Source organism: Lissotriton vulgaris, chromosome 7 (genome assembly GCF_964263255.1).
Source record: "Lissotriton vulgaris chromosome 7, aLisVul1.2, whole genome shotgun sequence".
Lineage (NCBI taxonomy): Eukaryota > Metazoa > Chordata > Amphibia > Caudata > Salamandridae > Lissotriton > Lissotriton vulgaris.
In genome coordinates, this window is record NC_141695.1 from 1,049,641,242 (window position 1) to 1,049,655,316 (window position 14,075).

Consider the following 14,075-nt stretch of genomic DNA (forward strand, 5'->3'; position numbering starts at 1 on the left):
TGGCGGCCGGCTGTGCTTTTATGCCGGCCCCCTTTCCTTGGTCCCACGGGAGCTCGGGTCTTTGTGGCTGCCTTTAAATGGAGTCCTTGTTTTTTAATTTTTGTCCTTGATTTTGCTGTGTTTGGTGCTTGAGACTTTGCAGCATGGATTCTGATTCCTCTTCCTCTGCTGCTCCTCTTGCTGCCCTGCGCCTCATGATTTAAAAAAAAAATCTTTTTATTGAAACAAAACAGCTCCATCAAAAGACACATCAGGTAGTAGTGAAAGTGCAGTGGTATTTACACAGTAAATGATTAGAATAAACCAGCCATCAGCGGACAGAATAACGGTCTACCCCCATGTCATGCCCCAACAGGTTGTAGGTGGGTCTGCTAACCGGTCCCCCCTCCCCACCTATCCCCCCTCCCTGGCCCGGGCCCTCCCCCCTACCTCCCTCCCCCCATCCCCCCTACGGAGTGTTCAGACTCTGCTACCAGCCGAGGCTCATGGCCTCCCAGGAAGTGGGTGTGTCAGAGATATGCAGTGCGTGGTACCCATTGGGGGAGACCCCTATGGTGAAGCATCTGGGGTATCCATCCATTCCCCTCTGTATCTCCTCCAAGCCTGCCATATCTTTTCCCATTTTTTGAGGCACCCTCGACTATTATAGATGACTTTCTCTGCCCTTTGGCACCAGTCTATATCTTGTTCCCATTCCTCTATTGTCGGTATCAAGTCACTCCCCGAGATCTTGCGATGTTTCTCTTGGCCACCATGCTTGCAAAGGCCAACCATATCTTGTCTCCTTTGGGCCACGTAACGTCCCCCGTGACCCCGAAAACGTGCCATCTAGTCTCCAACGGTACCTTCGCCCCACCACCTCTTCCATTATGTCCTTCAGCCTGACCCAATATGTACGGATTTTAGGGCAGTCCCAGAGGATGTGAAAGAATGTGCCCTCTTCCCCACAACCTCTCAAACAGAAGTGTGATGTCGGGTATCCCATCTTGAATTGCACCGTTCCAGGGGTGTAGGACCTATGGAGGATGCGCAACTGCACCAACCTGAATCGAGCTCGACTCGCTACCTCCCTAGGACATTGCAGGGCCTCATTCCAGTCATCGTCCTCTAAGAAACCAAGGTCGGATTCCCACTTCTCCCTCAGTGGCCCCAGGATATCAGGAATATTATTAATGAGCTACTTGTAGCTAAGTGATATGGCCTTATCAATCATGGGGTCTAATAGTAGCCTGTCCTCAAGTGGGGCATAGTCAGGGACCTGATCCCCCTGTGTCAGATGCATGTACAGGGCGTGTTTGAATTGTTGATAGTGCAGGAATTCCCCATCACCCATTTGGAATTCCGACTGAAGAGTTGCGAACTACAATACCTGCCCCCTCTTCCAGACGTCCCCCAGCATATCTATACCTATCAGACTCCACTGGCACAGGTCGCGGAGGTTCACCACCTCCCTAAGGAAGTCTCCTTTCCATAAGGGCTTTTAAGCCGTAAGCCCCATCCCCCTAATCCAAGCAATTTCGTTGCCCGTTTCCATATTCCCACCACCACTGCAGTCAGGGGAGGCAATGACTGGTCGCGCCGTGGTTTAGAGTAGAGATCCGCTAAGTAGGAGTCCGCTACTAGGGCCATACATCCACCCGGTATGCAGGTTCCTCCTGTGGGGCGAACACCCACCCATTCATATTAATCAACTGTGTCGCCCAATAGTATAGGCGGATGTCGGGTACTGCCAGCCCCCCCTCATAGGTACCCCGTTGCAATTTCCGAAGAGCAATCCTCGGACATCCTCCGCCCCATAATAAGGATCGTAGCTCCGCTTCCACCGTTTTAAATTGCAAAAACAAAATGTGCCTTCAAAGGATTTGTTTCATAACGCTTCAGTTAATACATTTCAGTCACCAAACAGTGATCTTCAATAAACAAAATGCAGGAAATACAATTTGTCGTATTATTTAAATTTAAAAAAAAGCTTAAATATGGCAACGTACATACTACTCCAATATTTACACTTAATTATTGGTAGTACAAAAACACTTTTCGCTCCTTCATATGGACCAATCGAGAGACCATATATCACATTCTATTTTAGATATCAATGAACCCATTTGAGGTCATAGCCATAATCTTTATATTTGCGAAACAGTGTTTAACTGTTGACGTTTCGGTCCCCCTGTTGGTCTATACAATCCTTGGGACCATCATCAGGACGGGCATGTTGCACATCAATATCTACAAATAAATACAATCACAGATAAGAAAAAACTTTGAATTCCCTGCATAAGGGGTATCGTCTACTCACTTTAAAACCAACCAAGTGATCAGCACCCAAAGTGTTTCCCAAAATAAACCCTGCAGAAATGTGCAAAGTGTGCTCGAAACCAATCAATCATAATAACCTTCTTATAGCCAAACTAGAAATATAATAACTCTACCAATCACTTCCAGCCGGAAGTTCAAATTCTTCACGAAACTTTAATGTCCTCTGATCTACTGGACATAGGGAATACATATAGCACAAAGCTAATATCAGTATCCTCAGTCGTGGTACAACACTAACAAAGCCAAAGAATAGCCTCTAAATACTTACAAAAATTGGCAATATCTTTAATATGATCTGTAAAAGTCAACAGAATCATAAATATAACCCTTCTCTGACCGTCCTTACTCATGTGAAATACAAACACCAAATAAGTGCATGTGAAAGGTCTGATAATCCTACTTACATCGAGGCTCCACAATAGCGTATCAATCGCCTGAAAATCACAAATGTATCAAGGTATTAACTCTTGGTGGCCCGACAAACACTCGAATCAGATGAACAAATAAATTCAGCAGGAGCCTTACGTATAAATCCACTTAATATAATAGTTGGGGTTCTCCACGTTCTGTGTCCGTGTACTGCCAGTTACAATCAGGCGAATATGCCAAACCGGCTTACCGCGACCCTAAACCTCACTCGAGGAAGATCACGTGGGATTTTTTCTAAACATCACGGCCATCTTGGAGTGTTAATCGTGCTCTTAGGGTCATGTTTGATCACCACATCAATACCCTTCAATAGTTGGTAGATTCCATATTCGAGATAACCATTTGTATGCTGGGCCAATTCTGATCAACTCGTCCTATTTACACTTAAAAAGCGACCCAATTCTAACATCGTAAAAAACGGCCGCCATTTTGGAACGGTATATAGGTCCGTATTTAAAACGGATTAATCCTATTTCAATCCATACCATAGAATATCCCTAGCAATAAGACCTCTTTGAAGAACATCTTCTCACTCGTTAGACAGAAAGTGATTAGGCAATAACTCTAGCTGTACCCTGATGAAATACCAGCCCCTCCATACCCATTCATCTCCTGTACTGAAATTTACACCAGAAACAGATGTCTCAATTATAGTGTGGCCAAAGTATGCCATTCAATTACAGAATTCAATCCCTGTTCCACAGATTTGCACCTCCAGATCCACTTGTTTTCCTTCAAGGTGAGTAAACGATCTACATTGTGATGGCGTTTGGTACATTTTTACTACTTCAATTACAAACCATTTCATATCCTGTGGTGAATGTGACATTTGTTGATAATGCTCAACAAGAGGTGCAGTAAGTACATTGCATCTTATGCGAGATTGATGTTGTAACACTCGATTTTTAACCTCTTGCGTAGTTTTACAGATATATATCAACAAGCAGGGACACTGTATACAATAAATCACATTTTTAGTGTGACAATTAGAATGTTGGTACAGTTTAATCTCATTCCCATTTAAATTCCAGACCTTCATTGCACAGGTTGTGGCACATGCGGTACAGCTGCCACAGGGATAGTGACCTGTAATTGGTGGCAAACCCCACTGTGTCTGTATCGTGATGGGGGCTGGTTCTTTATAGGCCCGCACCAGATGATCACGCAAATTCCATCCTCTTTTGAAAGCGAAGCGAGGCTTGGCTAACTGTGGCTCTACTTTTTTCATCAGGTGCCAGTTATGTTTGATGATTTTTGTTATTTGGTTTGATTCTGACCCAAAGGTCATCACACACGTTAATGGTTGTGGAGGTTCTGTACAAGATTTTTCTTTTATACTCAGTAGGGCACCCCGTTCGTAGTACCAAGCCCGCTTAATCGCTTTCTTAACCAATCTGTATGGATAAGATCTCATGATCAACTTAGTTTGTAACATTTTTTGCTTCACGAAAATAATCCTCCCTTTTGGTGCAATTACGACGGATGCGCAAAAACTGGCCAAAAGGGAGATTATCCCGGAGATTACGAGGATGATAACTACTGTATTTCAACAGAGTATTTCTCGCCGTAGGTTTAGCGTATAGACTCATGGAAAGGGTACCATCGCTACTTTGAATAGACAGATCTAAAAAATGAATGATTTTATTATTACATTCCAATGTAAATTGTGAATTTTCATCTTGTTCTTTCAGCCAGTGGTGGAACTCTTGCAGTGTTTCGTGTGTTCCATTCCATATCATGCACACGTCATCTATATACCTAAGATAGTGTTTCAGATAGATCTCATAAGGGTTATTGTTGTAGATTACCCTTTCTTCGAAGTTAGCCACATATAGATTAGCTATATAAGGAGCAAACATCGAGCCCATGGCCACACCTTTTTGTTGGCCATAAAAGTCAATTCCAAATAGAAAATAATTTTCTTCAAGCGCTATTCTTGCACACTCAACTATAAAGTCAGTGGAGACCTGATGTGGACATGTGCGTTCTTCTAGGACACTACTAATGACCTTTAGAGCTTCCCTCTGGGGGATGTTTGTATAGAGACTCTCTATATCCATAGTAGCTAGGATATTAGAGAGTGGATCATACATCTGGCCTTCCAATTTTACAATTACATCCCTGCTATCCTGAGTATACGATTTTGTCAAGGAAACAAAAGTTTTTATGAAGTAGTCAACATATTCAGCTAAAGGCTGAAGTATTGACTGACAACCTGCCACAATTGGTCTACCTGGAGGATGTTCACTGTGCTTATGAATTTTCGGTAGCGTATAGAACGCTGGAATGGTGTAATCTTTTTTATTCATATATTCAAACTCCTTTTTGCTTAGCCACAATCTGTCTAAGCCTAATGTGGTCAGAGATAGTATCTACTTCTGTATTCTAGATGTTGGGTCACATGTAAGTTTTTTATAATGTGCCGGATTATTCAGTTGTCTGAGTACCTCACGGTCATAGTCCACCTTATCTTGTAGGATTATTCCCCCACCCTTGTCTGCCGGCTTCACAATCAGATCATCCCGGTTAGACAAAGATATCAGAATAGTCTGGTCCTCTTTCGAGAAATTAAATTTAACATATTTCCTATCCAGGAATAGTTGTTGAATTTCATTTAGAACTACATTCTCAAAAGTAATTAGGTCTTTATGCATTAAATTTGTTGGTGGAAAGAAAGTCGAAGGGCATTTGAGACCACTAATGTTATTCGTGTAAACCTCAACTATTATAGTAAGTGGATTTATACGTAAGGCTCCTGCTGAATTTATTTGTTCATCTGATTCAAGTGTTTGTCGGGCCACCAAGAGTTAATACCTTGATACATTTTTGATTTTCAGGCGATTGATTCGCTATTGTGGAGCCTCGATGTAAGTAGGATTATCAGACCTTTCACATGCACTTATTTGGTGTTTGTATTTCACATGAGTAAGGACGGTCAGAGATGGGTTATATTTATGATTCTGTTGACTTTTACAGATCATATTAAAGATATTGGCGATTTTTTAAAGTATTTAGAGGCTATTCTTTGGCTGTGTTAGTGTTGTACCACGACTGAGGATACTGATATTAGCTTTGTGCTATATTGTATTCCCTATGTCCAGTAGATCAGAGGACATTAAAGTTTCGTGAAGAATTTGAACTTCCGGCTGGAAGTGATTGGTAAAGTTATTATATTTCTAGTTTGGCTATAAGAAGGTTATTATGATTGATTGGTTTCGAGCACACTTTGCACATTTCTGCAGGGTTTATTTTGGGAAACACTTTGGGTGCTGATCACTTGGTTGGTTTTAAAGTGAGTAGAGGATACCCCTTATGCAGGGAATTCAAAGTTTTTTCTTATCTGTGATTGTATTTATTTGTAGATATTGATGTGCAACATGCCCGTCCTGATGATGGTCCCAAGGATTGTATAGACCAACAGGGGGACCGAAACGGCGACAGTTAAACACTGTTTCGCAAATATAAAGATTATTGCTATGACCTCAAATGGCTTCATTGATATCTAAAATAGAATGTGATGTATGGTCTCTTGATTGGTCCATATGAAGGAGCGAAAAGTTTTTGTACTACCAATAATTAAGTGTGAATATTGGAGTAGTATGTACGTTGCCATATTTCAGCTTTTTTTTAAATTGTGAATAAATAACACAACAAATTGTATTTCCTGCATTTTGTTTATTGAAGATCACTGTTTGGTGACTGAAATGTATTAACTGAAGCGTTATGAAACAAATCCTTTGAAGGCACATTTTGTTTTTGCAATTGATAATACCCAGCCTTCACGGGAATATTGGGTGGCTCTGTCTTGTTTAAAATCCACTGTTTTAAAGACATTCTCCGGATCGGGAAGGGCGAGCTCTGCATCACATATAGCAGACGGGGCAGAGCCATCATTTTGAACAATACGGCTCTGCCCATGAGGGAGACCGGGAGGGTCCGCCAGTGCTGCACATCACTGTGCAGGCGGTTCAGTTGTGCCTGTACATTGAGCTGGAAAAACTCAGTGTCGGACGGTGTGACCCATATCCCTAGATAACGAAACGTTGCACGCCAAACTAGGCCCTCGCAGCCGAGCAGTGTGCGGCTGGTGTACCGCCAGAACATAGCCCAGGGATTTGCTCCACTTGATACGGTACCCGGAGTATTCCCCGAACGTGCGCAACATGACCATTAGTCGTTGTATGGACTCCGACGGTCGCTGGGTGTATAGCAATATGTCGTCGGCATAAAGCGATATGCATTCCTCCCATCCACCCCCCCATGTCTATGCCCCACACCCCAGAGTCCGTCCTCACCCAGTGCGCCAGCGGCTCCAATGCCAGGGCAAAGAGGGTTGGGGACAGGGGGCATCCCTGTCTCGTGCTGCGTCCCAATTGAAATTCCTGCGACGTAGCCCCATTGACCCAGACCCTTGCCAGTGGCCCTGTGTACAGTAGTTTCACCCAGGAGCAGAAGTTGTCCCCGAAGCCCAACTTCTCCAAGACTGTGTAGATGTAGCGCCATTCGATACTATCGAAGGCCATATGGGCGTCGAGAGAGAGCAATGACGATGGCACCCCCTGGCGCGCGGTCACCGTCTGCAGAACCCCGAAGAGGTGACGCAGATTGAGTCTTGTGCTCCTGTGGGGCATAAAGCCCGACTGGTCCGGGTGGACCAGTGATTGGATCACCGCACCCAGGCGTGTGGCCAGGATCTTCCCTAAGACCTTTGTCTCGTAGTTAAGGAGGGAGATAGGCCGGTACGAACCGAAGTCCCCCTGTGATTTTCCTGTTTTATGGATCACAACGATTGTGGCCAATCGTAGGTCCCTCTGGAGCTGCCCAATCTCCAGCACCTCGAGGAACATGCTGCACATATGGGGCGCCGTGCCGCTAGCCACACAGCTAAATGCTTCCATTGGGAACCTGTTGGGTCCGGGGGCTTTCCCTGTTTGCAGGTCCCCCATGGCCTCCTCCACTTCCTTGACCGTGATATCTGCTTCCAGCATATCCCTGTCCGCCAGTTCCAGTACCGGGAGCTGCAGGGGGACAGGAAATCACAACACTCCTGTTCGCCCCTCGTCGTGTGCGACCGATAGACCTCCTCGTAATATCGCGCAAAGTCTTCCACAATAGCCACGCTTGTGGTGCTCACTGACCCATCTGGTCGCTCTATCTTCGGCACCCAGCTGCGGTCTCGGTCTCTCCTTTCCAACCAGGCGATCATTTTGTTTGCCTTGTCGCCAAGGTCGTACACCCTACGCTGGGTGGCTAACACGAGCGATCGCGCCTGTTCCGTCAGGTCATCCAGTATTTCTTTGCTTAAGAGGCGTGCCTTATGCAGCCTGTCCCGCTCCTGATCTGGAGTGAGCCCCATCCCGCTTTCCAGAGCAAGAAGCTCCGACTCCAGTTGTTCCACCTGTGCATGCCTGTCCTTACGCCTCCGCCCCACCTCTGCCTGTACAAAATCCCTGGCTATGGTCTTGTATGCCTCCCACACTATCCCGGGGAGCCCACAGAGCCTACATTGTCGTCGAAGTATAGATCTACCCTCTCCCTGAACCTCTCCTGAAAGTCTCTGTCCTTAAATAGAAAGGAGTCAAGCCTAGGTGGGACACTCCAATCTAGCTTGGGACCCATCAACTGAACCCTCACTGGCGCATGGTCAGAAATCCCTCTGGCCTTATGATGTCCGTCTCGAAACAGGTTCACGCAGTCTGCTAGTGTGAATATGTAATCGATCCTAGCAGAGGACCCATGGGCTGCGGAGATGTGTGTGTACTGTCTCATGTGTGAGTTATGTGTTCTCCACAGGTCGATCAAACCCAGTGCCTGAACAAAATCCCTGAGGTGGCTCACCCCTCCCCTACCCAGTGTAGACGGCGATCTGTCCAGTTCTCTAGCCATCACATCGTTCATGTCCCCACCCATGACCAGCGTCCCCTGAGGCTTTTCCAACAGCAACTTCCCCAAATCAGGAAGTGTGGACGCATGCAGCTTCGGAGGTATGTATAGCGAGTAGAAGTTTAAGGTGCGACCCTCCCACTGCGCAGACAGTGCTGCATATCGACCCAAGGGATCCGACCAGCATCGCCCCAGGACCAATGGTAAGGAGTTCTTAATGAGTATGCCCACTATCCTGGATCCGGTTGTAAAGCAGAGTGAGCACGGAGGGTGTAACCAAACCTGTCTAGGACCCTGCAGTGGTTTCCCAGCAGATGCGTCTCCTGTAGGAGGACAAAATCCGGAGCACGTCTGCGGAGGTACTGCAACACAAGCATTGCCCCTCGGCCAACTTGGAAGCTAGCAACATTTACAAATACCTGTGCGGGCCGTCTATCAATTCTTGTAAGACCCAGTAAGCAGGTCGAGGCCTCCCCCCATTCTTAGCCATCCTGCAGGGTTGGCATTCATAGTTCCACCCTACATTACAGGTCTTCAAGATCCTACCAGTTCGTATCCATATAGTCCACCTCCTCACTCCAGGTCTGGTGACGCCGAGAGGCTGTGGGCCCTCCTTTTAGCCTGTTGGAGCTGGCTCTCCCGGTGCAGTCGCGCCTTCCCCGTCGACGAGGCCAGAGACTGGGGGGCCGCGCCCCTCCAGCTTCCTTCATGGTCCGGGCCCCCCGCTGCTGATTACGCTCTTCCAGCCAGGCATGGGTCTTCTCCAGGGTGTTGAAGAAGACGGACTTTGCCTCCGCCAAGACCTTAAGCTGTGCTGGGAAGAACATCATGTAGCGGAGGCCACGCTCTCGAAGTCTCCTCTTGACTGCGTCAAACGATCGGCGCTCCTGCTGGACTTTGAGCGTAAAATCAGGGAAGAGTACCGTAGCGATAGTTAAGTATCCGCGCGATGATGGTTCTCGGCGTGACCCCCGGGCGCGGCGGCGGGACTGGCGTACTGTGCGCTCGCTCTATGACGAAGAACTTAGACAGTCTCTTGGGTTTCAGGGTGTTCAAAATGAGATCCTCAAGGAACAATTCCATACTAGCCCCTTCCATTTTTCTGGCACACCTACCACCCTGAGGTTGTTCCTTCGGGCCTCCCTTCCTGGTCCTCCAGCCGTGCCGCCATCTGCCTCTGTTGGTGCGTGAGCTGTTGGACCTGCTGTTGCAACGATTTGGTGGTCCCCTGAAGGTCCGTAATGACTGCAGCGTTTTGCGTAGCTTTCTCATATGTTTTGTTCAGATCCGCCCGCTGAAGCGTCAACTCAATTGACATTTTGTCTATTTTAGACTCCAATGTAGTGCCCAGGGATTGTATGGCCTGCATAATGGAGGAGAGAGATGGCTCACGGGGCTCTTCAGATGGCCCGAGGTGGGGTAGACTACCACCGCCCGGGTCCGCCGTTTAAATATCCATAGTGTTGGATTGGGTCGCTGTGGACTACTTGTTCCTCATGGCCTCGGGAGATAGCAGGCGGTCACCTTCGGGCCATCCGCCGGCCGCTCACACCCGGTCGTCCCGGAGAGGAGCAGAAGCAGCCTTCTTTAATCCAACTATGCCCACACGCCCCACACAGCCGGACGCAGTCCACTCGCACCCCCGGGTCCCTTGTCACCGTAGCTGCGGGTCTCCTCCACCACCGTTGGCGCCCAGTAAGGTCTCTCTGGTGCCCAGATGTCCAGGGGGTCCGCGCTGGAGTAGTAGGCCTGTAGCCGCTTCTCGTGGCAGGCCAAGTCCGGTCTCTACACCCCTCACCCTCGCCAGAGGGGGTGGGGGGGCAGCTGGTCGCTCTTCCTCTGTGCAGGGGAGAGAGCAAAGTCCACACCACTCCGCAATCCAGGACACACCAGCGCCGAGCGTCGCTCTTCGCCTCCTTTCTGCATTCTCATCGCGGCCCTTCCGGCACCCGAAGCCGGCGTTACTCCGAGAGGCCCCCACAGTGCAAGCCACGTCCGGCCCGCAATTGCCAATCTCCGACTCCTGGGGTCCTGGGGCCTGTTCCTTTTCCCTTTTACACTGTAGCAGGAATTCCGTTCTCCTACAGAACTGTGCATAGAGACCTGGAACCTCGGTGAATTAGGATGGCCCAAAACTCACCTCAGTACCCAAAATCCCCTTACCGAGCTAGCTACAGTGTCTCATTGGTCATAACAAACTCCCAATGCTTAGACAGACCAGAACATGAACTTAGAGTACCTCAGGAATCGTGGAACACATGAACACTCTTTCGTTATGCAATCATCACAAACCAGAACGTGGAGTAAAAGAGGACACGTGCATGTTTGAAATATTTATTAACTAATGCAAGGGTCTCAAACGCAGTATCTTGTATAATACTAGCAAACATATTATAAGCAACAAAGTTATCAGCATAGTTATTAGTCCATAAAAGGCGAATGGAGACAGCATACTAAGATGCTGGAATGAATAGAAATTAACAATGTCTAATTCACAACCTCCCTATTTAGCATAGTATTTTATATCTATGAAGGTCTCATTTGGGTTTTAGCAGGGCGGGCCCATACCTTAAAATCTCAGTGGCAGGACGATCACATCACCTTCCACCAGCTCTCTGCATGCAAAGCATATCAAGTGTGTTTTTGTGCGTTCAGCACAACAATATAAAACTCCCCTAGAGACAGATTTTGGCAGCAGCATGTGTGTTATGTCTATAGGGGTGCGAAGATCAGACCTTACAACAACACTGGGTTAAGTTATCCGTGTAGCCTTCAGCACTCGCTGTACAGACAGAGTGCAGAGCAAAACTGATATCAGACCAATAACATATTATTTCTCTAGTAAATCACAAAGCTCTTCTGGGTTGAAAGCTAAAACAACAATTATGTGTTGTGTGCAAAAGTGAAGCAAGAATGAAAACGGCATGCAAACATTATAATAAACTCATGCTAACTTAACACAGTATGTAGAAAAGAAGTAGCTATATGACACCCCCCAATGATCAGAGCACTGTCAAAAATCATGTAAAGGCAGAACCTGGAAGGGGTTTAACCTGAAAACAGAGTTCAATAATAACGATTTAATCTATTCTCCAAACGTATATATGACGGCCTATAGTGGCCAAGCGTAATTGTTCCAACCTTTGAAAATATAAGTCAATAGGTCTGGGGCGTATATAAAAAAAATTCACACACGAAAAAGGCACTGTCCAAAAATATAACAAGCATTAGAAATGCAATAGGTCTCGCAGCATTAGAGTTAGTGCTTTTAGAATTGTTTATAGGTTTTTTGTTGTAAATCTTTTGCATTTTATTTTTTTGTAGGCAATGCAAAAGAATTACAAATCAAAAAAGCAATAAGCAAATGTAAAAGCTTTAACTAAAAATCCTGCGAGACCTATTGCACTGTGTGAGGGTGAGGTGTTGAGGGTGAGTGAGGGTGGGGGTGAGTGAGGAGTTGAGTGTGAGTGAGGTGTTGAGGGTGAGTGAGGTGTTGAGGGTGAGTGTGAGTGAGAGTGAGTGAGGGTGAGGGTGAGAGAGTGTTATTGTGAGTTAGGGTGAGGGGTTGAGGGTGGATGAGGGTGAGGGTGAGGTGTTGAGGATGAGTGAGGATGAGTGAGGGTGAGTGAGGGGTCGAGGGTGAGTGAGGGTGAGTGAGGGTGACTGAGTGTGAGTGATTGTGAGTGAGGGTGAGTGAGGGTGAGTGAGGGTGAGGGTGAGTGAGAGTGAGTGAGGGTGAGGTGTTGAGGGTGAGGCGTTGAGGGGGAGGTGTTGAGGGTGAGGTGTTGAGGGTGAGGTGTTGAGGGTGAGGTGTTGATGGTGAGGTGTTGAGGGTGAGGTGTTGAGGGTGAGGTGTTGAGGGTGAGGTGTTGAGGGTGATTGAGTGTGAGTGAGTGAGGGTGAGGTGTTGAGGGTGAGTGAGTGAGGGTGAGGTGTTGAGAGTGAGTGAGGTTGAGGTGTTGAGGGTGAGGATTTGAGGGTGAGGGTGTGAGGTGTTGAGGGTGAGTGTTTGAGGGTGAGGGCGAGTGAGGGTGAGGGGGTGAGGTGTTGAGGGGGTGAGGGTGAGGTGTTGAGGGTGTGTCATTGAGCGTGAGGCTGAGGTGTAGAGTGTGAGTGAGAGTAAGAGTGAGGGTGATTGAGTGTTTTAGTGTTAGTGAGGGTGAGGTATTGAGGGTGAGTGAGGGGAAGGGTGATTGTGGGATTGAGAGTTAGTGAGGGTGAGGTGTTGAGTGTTAGTGATGGTGAGGTGTTGAGGGTGAGTGAGGGTGAGTGAGGGGGAGGGGGAGGCGTTGAGGATGAGTGAGGTGTTTAGGGTGAAGTGTTGAGGGTGTGGGTGAGGAATTGAGGGTGAGGGAGGGTGAGTGTGGGTGAATGGTTGAGGGTGAGTGATTGAGGGTGAGGGTGGATGAGGTGTTGAGGGTGAGGTGTTGAGTGTGAGTGAGGGGTTGAGGGTGACTGAGGGTGAGTGAGGGTGTGCAGTTGAAGGGGAGGCGTTGAAGGTGAGTGAGGGTGAGTGAGTGAGGGTAAGGTGTTGAGGGTGAGTGAGTGATGGTGAGGCGTTGAGGGTGGGTGAGTGAGGTTGAGTTTTTGAGTGTGAGGCATTGAGCGTGAGTGAGTGAGGGTGAGGTGTTGACGGTGAGGTGTTGAGGGTGAGGTGTTGAGGGTGAGCTGTTGAGGGTGAGTGTTGTTGATAGTTGTTGAGTGCGGATGATTGAGAGTGAGTGTGAGTGAGGTGTTGAGGGTGAGGTGTTGAAGGTGAGGGGTTGAGGGCGAGGCGTTGAGGGTGTGTGAGGGTGAGGGTGAGTGAGGGTGATGTGTCGAGGGTGAGTGAGGGTGAGTGAGGGTGAGGGTGAGTGATGGTGAGTAAGTGTGAGGATGAGTGAGGGTGAGGGTGAGAGTTTGAGGGTGAGTGAGGGTGAGTGAGGGTGAGTGTTTGAGTCTTAGTGAGGGTGAGATGTTGAGGGTGGGTGAGGGGGGTGTGTGAGAGTGTGTGGGTGAGTGGTGTGAGTGTTAAGGGTGTTGTGTATGAGGGGTGTTAGTATGAGGGATTTGAGGGTGAGGGGGTGAGGGTGAGTGTGATGGGAGGGTAGGCATAGTAAGTGATGTTGAGGGGGTAAGGGAGTGTAAGGGAGAGTGAGGGTGAGACTGAGCGGGTGTGAGCGGGTGAGTGAGGGAGTGTTTGAGAGTGTGAGTGAGGGAGTGTGTGAGGTGTTGTGTGAGAGCGTGAGTGATGGGGTGTGTGAGGGGTGTGTGAGAGGGTGTGTAAGAATGTGAGTGTGTGTTAGGGTGAATGAGGGTGAATGAGGGGGTGTGAGGGGGGTGAGGGTGGGGTGTTGAGGGAGTGAGTGTGAGTGTGTGAGGGGTGATGTAGAGGGGATGAGTGTGAGGGGGTGAGTGTTAGGGGGTGTGAGGGGGTGAGGATGAGTGAAGTTGTTTGCGTCAGA